Source organism: Cinclus cinclus, chromosome 10 (genome assembly GCF_963662255.1).
Source record: "Cinclus cinclus chromosome 10, bCinCin1.1, whole genome shotgun sequence".
Lineage (NCBI taxonomy): Eukaryota > Metazoa > Chordata > Aves > Passeriformes > Cinclidae > Cinclus > Cinclus cinclus.
The window spans coordinates 6,271,157-6,281,769 of NC_085055.1; positions in this window are offsets into that span (position 1 = coordinate 6,271,157).

The window sequence follows — 10,613 nt, forward strand, 5'->3', positions numbered from 1 at the left end:
CCAACCAACACTAACACTGTAAAGGATATGAAGTCATTTTGCAACATGAGTTGTTGGGAAGATAAAAGACAAACACAGGTTAACCCACATCTCACAAAAACACTGCCAGTGCTGCCCAGGCTCTGGCTAACTCACTGACCTCCCCCATGTTATGGTATCCCCTGAGTAATGATGAGTTGTGTACAACATCATTGCAATCAGATTCAGCCTCTACTTTACCTGGGAAAGCTCAATATTATTGAAGGAAGTAGCTGTGAGCTAAGGAGACCAAAATGCAATTCTTGACTTAAGGACTAATTTGAAATGTACAGCTATACATTTGCAAACCCAAGTCACTGCCTTCCTTCAAACCCTTCCTGACATCCCCATGCTACAACACACCCTGGACCTCCAACCAACCAGGAAACCACCCTGGCTCAGCAGCAGTGCACCTGCTGCCTCTTTTATCCCTATTTGTCTTGGGTCATGGCATCTTTAGGCACAGGCTGTGATTTCTGTTTTGTATTTGTAGCATGACCAACACAATGACTGCAGCTCCTCTGCAGCACCAGGGGCCACCCATGTGAACAGTCTTGAGTTTTTTCCATTTCATTTTCAGTTGGATGCTTGTTAGATACATTATATGAAATAATTCAAATAACCTCCAAAAGAATACTCCCTTATTTGCACAACTTCCTATTTCCTTATTTAAATGGCTCAGTGTTGTTCTTCCTAGGAATAGCACATTTTGTAAGAGAAAGGAGGAAGGTGAAATCCACCTTTAGACCCCATTTCCAAAGAGATTCCCTACTCCTTTACCAAGTGTTTGTGAATATCCTCACCCCAGCCTCTCTGACAAACATAGTATTTGGCCTAAGACAATGAAGTAACCTGGGGCTGCTATCATCACCATGTGTGACCAGTTCCTGTCACTTGCAGATCACTTATTGTCCTCTCTCCATACAGCCTCTCCCCTGGAGCAGAGCTCCTGCAGGCAATCAGGATGCCAGATGGGCAGCAGTGATGTGAAGAAATCCTTCTTTCCAGCAGCCACTCCCTGGAGCTGCATCCTGCAGCTTTACTGCTCTCTCTGGCACCCTTTGGAAGTACCAGATTGATCAGCAAGAACTGAATCAACAATGCCTTGAGGAACAAGGCCTGTGTCCAAATCCATTTATGATTTACAAGGGCACTGAAAGAACCAGCCACCCTTTTCTACCTGCTGCATCCCTGTCAGCAGTGGAAGGTGACAGAGACTATGTCCCACTGCATATTGAGGGCAATTGTAGCTTTATGTTCAGGTATTAACTTCTTACAACAGTCTCCAGTACACTCCCAATATGGGACCAGTTCTCACCCACCTTTGTCCAATTTGCACAAGTTCTTAGACAAAGAACTAAGAAAGATAAACTTAGATAAGAAATAAAAAATATGAGCAAGTCACAAGAAATAAAAAATGGCAATTGTAACAACTTGGAGCCATCAGCTCTGGGATGAGCAACCACTCTCCAATAAGCAAAGCTAACATGATGTCTGATTACATTAACAAAAAGAATAGAATTTAAACCACATGTAACTGGATTTTTAAAAATTGCATAGATTTCTAACAAACTGTGTCAATCAGTTTAATGATGTTCCTGTGGCAAATAAAAGTAATACAAAAAGGAACAAGAGGTAGAGCACTCTGTCATAATTCTGCGGAGGTAAAGGAAAGGAAGTACTTAACTAATTTAATAATGCAGTTGTAAAATATCTGTGTCTGGGTCTGCAAGGGGATTGCCAGCTTCACAGTGACAGGAAAGCAAGATGCCAGAACACTTGAAAGAGGGGAGGGAGTAACATCTTCCTTCCACAGCAGTGCTTTTTGGATCTGTGGGGTTCCACATTCTAAACTAAATTATTATTTGTAACACTCAGCAGGAAACATTTTGCATACAAACAATTTTGCTGAGTTAAATCTGCCAAAATGCAGTGCACTGATTGTAATTTTAGCTACTGCTAAAGTGATGCCCTGAAAACTCAATACCAATTTAATATGTTTATATAAAGATGAAGAAGAAAAAAAGCAGTTATTCTGAGGCTGTTGAACTATGCTACTTTTACATGATGCACATTTTAAGCTCATGTTTCACATTTGGCCTATTTGCTTCTCAGAGGAGACAAACAGCCAAAAACCCACAAGAAAATATGAACCGCAAGGAGCTGGGGATGTGAGTTTTAATAAGTTACAGCAAACAGACACTCTCACTTGGGACCAAAGCAGCACAGACCAGAGGAACTCCATTCCCACTCTGCCAAGTGCCATCACACCTGCAGCTCAATGGGATGGAAAATATTTGGCCATGGACAAGACAAGACAAGACTAGACTAGCACCCCTTTCCTTTCCTTAAAGTCACAAAGCTTGTTGTCATTCATTAGAAAGCAAAACATGAAAGGGAGGATGTGGGTGCATGGTAGTGTTAAAAGTAAGGTCATTTGGGGACTAAAACTTCTGAGACATCCAGGGTAGATGCCATTAGTTCACATAAGTGAAGACTTCATTCAGAACAGCAGGCAGACACATAGAAGATTAACCCCCCCCCCCCCCATAATGATGCACACTCTTTTCTTCCTTCCATTTTGCTGTTCATAAGGATCATTTTATATTGCTTACTCAGAAAACAGTTGAGAAATTATGTGTAATAAATATCTCCTTAAATTGAGCTGGCAGAATCTATTTCTTCTTTTAAAATATATTGTTCCCAGTCTACTTATTACTCTGTGCTGGGACTTGCCTCTTAAAGAGAAATATTGCTTGAGGGACCACTCCTCATTTAAACAAATGCTATTAAGCTGAAGTGTGAAGATAGCACCGAAAGTACTGAAAGGCTTCCCTGGCTGCACTAAATCAAAGCTAATGGCTTGAGATAAAGTAAGTGGAGTTGTTCTTCTGTTCTTTGTCAGTATTAATATTTTAAGTTACAGCTCCTCACTAGATTGTCTCTGCTTCCACAGCCTCCTATTTTAGGCCAGGAATTCTAGAAGGCTCCTCTTATGCACAGCTCATGCTTTTTTTTCCTGGTGTTTTGCTGCTGCTGCTTCCTGACTATCTCGACTGCCTGACATTTACTGAGCTGGGAGCAGTGCTCACATGACATTCAATTTTTCATCTGAATGCTTGTTAATCACAAACAAGCACCAGGCCAATTGCAAACACAGTCTACCTGGAATATGTGGTCCAGTAAACTAATTAGGGCAACATGGAGTGCTAATGCCCTGCTTCACAGAGGGTAATTACATCAGGAATTAAGAGCTTTCAGAAGCTTTTGCTCTTGAACTACAAATTGTTTCCTGACCTTTAAATATACTTTTTTTTGCCTTGCAACAAGCAGTTTCCACCCCTATAGCCCAAATCTCTCTCTTGAATGCACCCACGTTAGGTCTTCTCATTACTCTCTCCCACTCCCTTTAATTAAAAAAAGCTCTTCAAAGTATCTTTCCTGTAAGCATTAGATGGTCCTTTTGGCTGTTTCTGAATAAAAGATTTCTCAGAGACCACAGAAACTCTCCCCCATATATTATAGTGCTCAAATCATTTCCAATAATGCAATTAGATCTGGGTGAATTTTTAACAAAAAGCAGTAAAGCCATTAGAGAGTGTGGTTTTAGAGACATCAAAATTCTCATAAATTCAATTTCAGTTTAGGGAACAGATTCTGCCAAAGTGAGAGCAAGGAGACATTTTTAGAAAAGTCCAAGCACAAACTTTTGTCATTTTTTTGGGCACTAAAGTCACCCAGTCTGGCAGCCAGCAGGAAGCAGTGGCCCATGACTGGAGGGAAGGAGAAGAATGGAGAAGACAGACCATGGATAATGATTAGAAAATATCTGTGGTGTGGCAGAAAATATAGCAGGTTCACATGAATAAGTGTGGGATGAGGACAACCCAGGAAAATGTAAGAAAGGTTTGAAAAGAGAAATGTGTAGAGAGAGGGTGTTTTCTTTTTTCCCCTTACATAAATTATTTTAAGTAGTTAATGTTGCAGAGAATTTTTAAAAGGAAAGATATGTTTATTCACTAAAAAAAAAGAGTGCGGGGACAAAATCAGAGAGATCAAGGCACACAACTGTAAAAGAGGTGAAGAATAAGGAATCACTCTCAAGTAACATCAGGAAGAGAAAGAAGTCCAAAGAAAAAGTAAATGTTAACAATGGACACAGGAATACAATCTACAGAAGAAAGTCCTCCAATTTCAGTGGCCTTTCTGAATGAACCTTTATTTAAAACATTACTTTGCAAGTAAATGGTTTGTAATGAAATGAGCAAACTTTCAGACAGAGCCTGACAAACACTACTGAGGCTGCCAAAAGAGCTGGTGGAAGCTATCAAAGAACCATTAGCATTCATCTTTGTGATCCTACAGAGGAGGGATAAGCTATTGAAAGACTGAGAAAAGATCAGCATAGTCCAGTTCTTTAAAGAGAGAAAAAAGGAGTAGCTGGGTGATTTATAAATCAATCGGATTAACTCCAGTTCCTGCAGAAACAAATCAAACCATTTGTCAGAATCAGGAGGATAACAAGGAGATGAGATGCAGCCAGCAGTAGATTTGTTAAGAGGAAAGCATGGCAAAGAAATGTATTTTATTTCTACAGCAGGTAACAAACCATCTGGAGGTAAAAACAGTAGCTATCATCGATCTCAAAGCAAGACCTTCAATGCTGTTTCACTCACCAGTCTCAGAAACAAACCAGGGAAAATCTCTTGCTAAACTTTTTCTCTGTTATAGGTAAAGCAGAGGGTGGCAGGGTGGCTGTATCCAAAGACTGTTCCCCCATGGAACAATCACAATATGTAAGGAACTACTCGTGGATGCTGCAGGGCCTGTCCCAAATCTCACAGTGTTATCAAAATTTTCATTAATTATCAAGGAGATGGAATGGGAAGCATGCTATTAAAATTTCAGGTGAGAGGAAGTCTGGAAGCACTGGGGTCCTAATGAATGACATATCCAGAACTCAAAATTATTTTAAGAAATAGCGAGAAATATCTCTGGTATTCAGCCATGACATACAAATTGCTGCTTACCTTAGATAGGATAATCAACTGCTGAAATTCAGAAATCCTTTAAACAAATAAAATCAAATCTGAGGGCTGTGTACTACCAGGTGAAGGTGGGCTGTGCAACAGTACCCTGGTGGGAGGGTTTAATGGGAGGATAGTTTGCAAGCATCACCTTCCCCTGCTCTGAGATAGCCTTATCTGAAAGACTGCAGAAATCCAAAAGAAATATCAAATCCTTGAGGTTGCATTTTGGGTTTGTTTTTGTTTTGTTTTGTAGGGTTGTTGGGTATTTTTAATATAAGTAGACCATTAAGCCAGCACTGATTTGGGATCAAACCATTCTCACTCACTGTTCATGTACCAATTGCACCTCCACATACCTTGCTGCTGCTGTCCCCAGGTCCCTCATTTGCAGTGACCCTCAGCCTCCTCTTAGGCAATGCTATAGGGCAAGGACTACTTTTTCTTCTGGGAGATGTGCTTGCTGTTTACTCCAGATTAATGGAAAATGAAGGCATTGGCTGAAAATGAAAACAACAGAAGGATTATTGAAAAACAGCAACTTTCAAGAATGCAGAGGCTTTGACAATACTGACAGTGCATATACAAACAAATGAACACAAAGAAACTGCATGGGGTTTGAGATACAGGTGCAAAAGAATTATTCCATTCTGGCTGGTGTTGAAAGCAACTAAGCACTGTCCAAAATCTTATTCCAAGTCTAGTGTAAATCACTAAGGTAACAGAGCAGGGCACTAATCCTCCCTTCTACATGAACAGGGAACAGCTCCTGAAAGCAAAGTCAGTGGCAGAGATTTATCATAGGGTGTGTGCTATCCTGCACTGCATCCTGAGCTGAAAGGGATAAGCATCACTAACAGCCTCATCTTTGATGGAGACACCAACTTCCCTCTCCTTATGAACATGCTCTCTCATGTGGAGTAGGTGTTAATGCACTTCTCTACTTCAAGGAAATTTTTAGTCTTTTTCTCTGGAGTGTTAGGCTTTGCTCTCTGCACGCAGTGCCACAGCACCACTGTCCTGGTTATGGTTTGTGCCAAGGGACATCTCTTGTGCCTGAAAAAGGCATTTTTACAATGTATTTAAGCCAGCCTAAGCTTTGAAGCAGAGCAAAATAGAGCAGATTTTTGTGAATCCAGCTTTTCCATTTGAACTATTATTCTGAGATGCTGAGTCCTTCTGAGTTCAGAGACTTGCAGGAGTTTGAGCACAAACTTGCAACACCCAAGTTAAGGCTTTTTATCTGTCTCTTCTGAGGAGTGAAAAATATCTGGATACATCTTCATAGCTGCAGTTCCCTCACATCTGTCTCAAATCCTGGTTTTCATGAGAGTGAGTGCTCCAGCACCAGCACATATTTGAGCTCTTCTCTGCCAGCTGAGGACCCTTCCCCAAGCTCCCATTCCCACTATTGCTCACAGCCACAGGAAAGTTAAACCTTCAGTGCATATCTATTGAGACAGCAATTTACAACAATCCAGCTGAATGAAACACCTCTGTGTGTATGTTCTAGCTTGACTCTGCCTGGCATTAAGGACTTTATTTTTCCCATATTCCTGTCTCTGTGGAACTGTGCCACCAGGCTCATCTGTGCATCACAAACCATTGCTCCTTCAGAGATTCTTCTTGATTTACTGTCAGAAGCTCAGGGATATGAAGCACAAAGCTTCAGCTGCTGCCACAGCAAAACTCCAGACATCAGGGAGCAAACAAAATGACCAATCACAGCAAAAGAACAGGATATTTATGATTTGCCAGGCAAAGCAGTGTATTCTATCCAAGCACAAGCACTCCAATTCTCCTTTATGATCTAATCTATACATTCTTGTACATGAACACCATATCAGAAAATTTGAAGGTATCTGAAAACAGTGACTGCATGTAGCTTCAGAAGAAGAAATTTCTTTTTTTCTTCTTTTTTTCCCATCTGACTCACCAGCTTGGGAACTTAGATGTGAGAAAAAGCTTTTAAGATACTGGACACTGGAAGTGTTCTAAAGAAATGATTTCTCAAGACAATAAAGTTCATACTTGATTACAATGCTTTCTGTGGCCAACTGGAAGACCAGCTCAAAAAGCAGAAAATGCCATGCTTCAGAAGGTGGTGAACTGGAAATGAATCTACATTTAGCTTATTCACATTTGTGGCAAAGCCTTCATACAAATTTGAGAGTGTTCCAAAGAGAAATCCTGTGGGAAGAAACACAGGACTGTAAGCAACACTGAAAGTTGTCCTAAAGCTTTTTTCTAAAAAAAAAAAAATCATTGCCCCAAAACAATATCCTTCCTCCTAACAGGTTTAAGGGAAATGTCATTATTTTATTAAAGTGATCCATCTAGTCCTTCAGGACTGGTTCTGTGGCAGTGCTCTGGATTCAGGAGGATGTTATAAGGTGCAGATTCCAATATAAACCTGAAAGAAAATGGCCACTGAGAATATTCCTTCAGCAGTCTCTGAGAGACATGGCCAGACATTATCACAGAGGGGACACCATCAGCTTTAATACCACAGTCCCAATTCTGTTGGAAGGGTTCATGTCTCTGCAAACAGCCTATAACAAGACACAGCCAAGAAGCAATTTAAAAAATATGTCAGTGAAGTTACAAAAAAGCATCAAATACAATGCCTGACATGCTTTGGGCAGCTTCTCACCTGTTACAGCACACAAGTCTTTAGAAGTTGGTAAAAAGAATTTTTAGAATTTTGGAGTATGATAAACCCACCAATATCTTCTCTGGGCTAAATACAAGAGAACTAGCATAGCATCAGCTGTATCTGGGCCACTTGTGAGATCTGGCCTGAGAGTGATGCTCACACAGGAGATGGGCTCTTCACCAGACTCCCTCCAAAGCATAGAACAGTGCCTGAGATAGAAGTCAGCTACATCTCCCATGGCAATGCTTGCTAGACTCTTGCACCATACCAGTGAGGTAAAATCATTTTAAATCAGTCTTCAACTCTTTCAATCCAATAAAAGTGACTCTTAGCACTAGCACAAAATTCCTCTTTCAAGCATGTGAGTGAAATTTATATACCCCTAAATTTCAGTGTGGTATAGGAATTAATATTCTCTGAGAATCTGGCCTGGAGATGGGCATATCAGTCATATGTTGAGTCAAACATTTTTAAATCGCCTTTTCAGAACCTTAAACTCTGCACTGAAATCAGAATTAAGGGAGGCAAAAGTGGAGCACATGGGACAGTAGTACCTCCACCTAAGAGCCAGCAGATGAAACAAGCAGGTTTATTGCCCCAGGAATGATTAAACAGACAGGTCTTACCTCCAGTTTGGCTTCCTGCAAAAAAACAGACTAAGCCAGAGCTAAACAGAGCACACTTGTCAGGTGGAGCAGCCCTTCCCCTTTGCAGCACAAGAAAGCAGAACGAGGGAAGCTCAATCAGTTTAATGACACCTTCCTATGCAAAATGCTGAGCTTGTGTACATGTGGACCCTTCCTGCTTTAGACACCTCCTTCTCCTCCACTGCACCATTCCCAGAGGTCTCTCAGTGGCCTTTCCAAGTCTTACTATCAGCCTAGCAGTTATAGTCCTGTACAACAGGTGCTTTGCCTTAAAGGAAATGAAACCTTAGTCTTATATGTGCAAAAGGGACAGGGGTTTTCTGCTGAGTAATTAGTGAGCAATTAGCATTATTAGTGAGCAACTATTTTAGAGGTTCCAGCAGCCTCATTTGTTCCCAAACAACACAGTTCAGTTAAATATCCAGTGCTAGACTTATATCTAAAAGCAGGATTTTCCTCTCTCCCTTCCAGCCTGTTGTCAATACTGAAAGCAAGAAGTTCCATGACCTTCCTTAGGAAAAGAGGTGCCACTCCATGCTCCTTCCCACCAGGAAGTTTACAAAAGCCAAACACCAGCACTCCCCCTGCGGTACCACAAACAAGAATTAACTACCCTCATTACCAAACTGGCCTCATTTAGAACAGAGTGTTCCCCATTCTCCTCTCTATTTCATGTTTCCAATTCTCTCTTTGTCACAGAAGTCTGTTCAGTTTTGGGCCAGTCACTTGTGAGGAAGAACACACATAGAACATCTGTAAAATAACATAATAAGAGTAATACCCTTTTATATGGGATATTTTTCTTCCTAAGGTACTCAAAATTATAAGATCTAGAGAACCAGTAGAGATCCCAGCTTGACAGAACAGTTTTATTCCTAACTGGCTCTTTATTAGGGTCAATTACTGTGACATGCTAAAGAGCAAGAACCAACTGTAGCTATCTCTGTGTAAATATTTTTTATTATATAAGACATTTGTTACATACAAATCAGTATCTTTCTTATTCTGATATGCGACAGGTTTCTGACAGTAAAATCACACCAGTGCATCTTCCTGCCCTGTGCTCTGCTATTCCTACTTGCTCCTGGAACACGGATGTCTATGAACAGTCACTTCCTTGTGGTCTGCAAGGTAAGAGCTATTTTAAATGCTGAAGACTGCAGCTTACTTACAAACAAAGGTTTCTGTGCCACCATGAGCGAGTTAGCCAGACTGCTCAAATCTCCTATTCCCTTCTCATGAGACTCCTGTGTCTTTTATCATCTCAGAAGTGCCAATCTAATGCACCTAAAACTGGCAGGCACTAGCACTCCTGCCTGCTGGCATCCCCCTCCCACGGGAGCCATGGGGAATGTCTGGTGGAAGGCAGGATCATGAGAGCATCCATGGTGAATGGCAGAGTGCTGAGAGTGACATTTGGGCCTTGCACCTTCCCGCTGCAGACTGACACTTCAGCTTGATTTATTTTGTCATTCTTCCATTTCCCCCCAGGTCACAAAACCTCGTTTGGTTTCACCAGCAAATGAGTGTTCGGCCTTTGATTTTACTGGGGACCAGGAATTCAATCCATGCCCTGACTGCTCAGCTCTGTCACTAAGTATTCAGAGAATATTAACCTTTCCCAACTCCCCCACAAGCAAATCTTACCCAGGATCTTGGAAGCAGAAAAGCGATGACTTGATTATTACAAAGCATGGCGTGGCTACGGAAGGAACATTTCTTGTAAGGAAAATCAGCTCTTTCTTGTCAGTAAATGAAAGCTAATACTCTTTCCCTATTAAGGCAGGCTCCTGCTTTAAAACTTTAATACCTTCCATATATCATGTTTTTGGAAGAAAGTTTTGCTATTTAAATAGCTGCCAGAATGTTACAGGCTTATATGATTGCAATTTACAGTACTCCATAAATCAGCAGACCTCAGATGCATTGGGTAGAGGAGAGCTTATATTGACATCCTGCCTTTTTATGAACATTAAAAGGCTGGATCTCATGCCATATTTACACAGAAGTATCCCTGCCGCCTTGGCCAAATTGTTCCTGAAGTACTTTACATGAAGGCACTTAATGACGACAACCTGAAGCTTTGTATATTAAATTATCCAAGTGTTACAGTTAGTCCAGAGGGGTTAGCTCAATTCCAGGAGAGATCTCTGTGGTTCTTGCTGCTCCCATATAAAAATGGTGGAAATTTGTCCTTTGAATAAGAATCACATGCAGGAATCCCATGGACAATCTATCTTCAGTTGCCTGCAGAAGGCTGGAGCA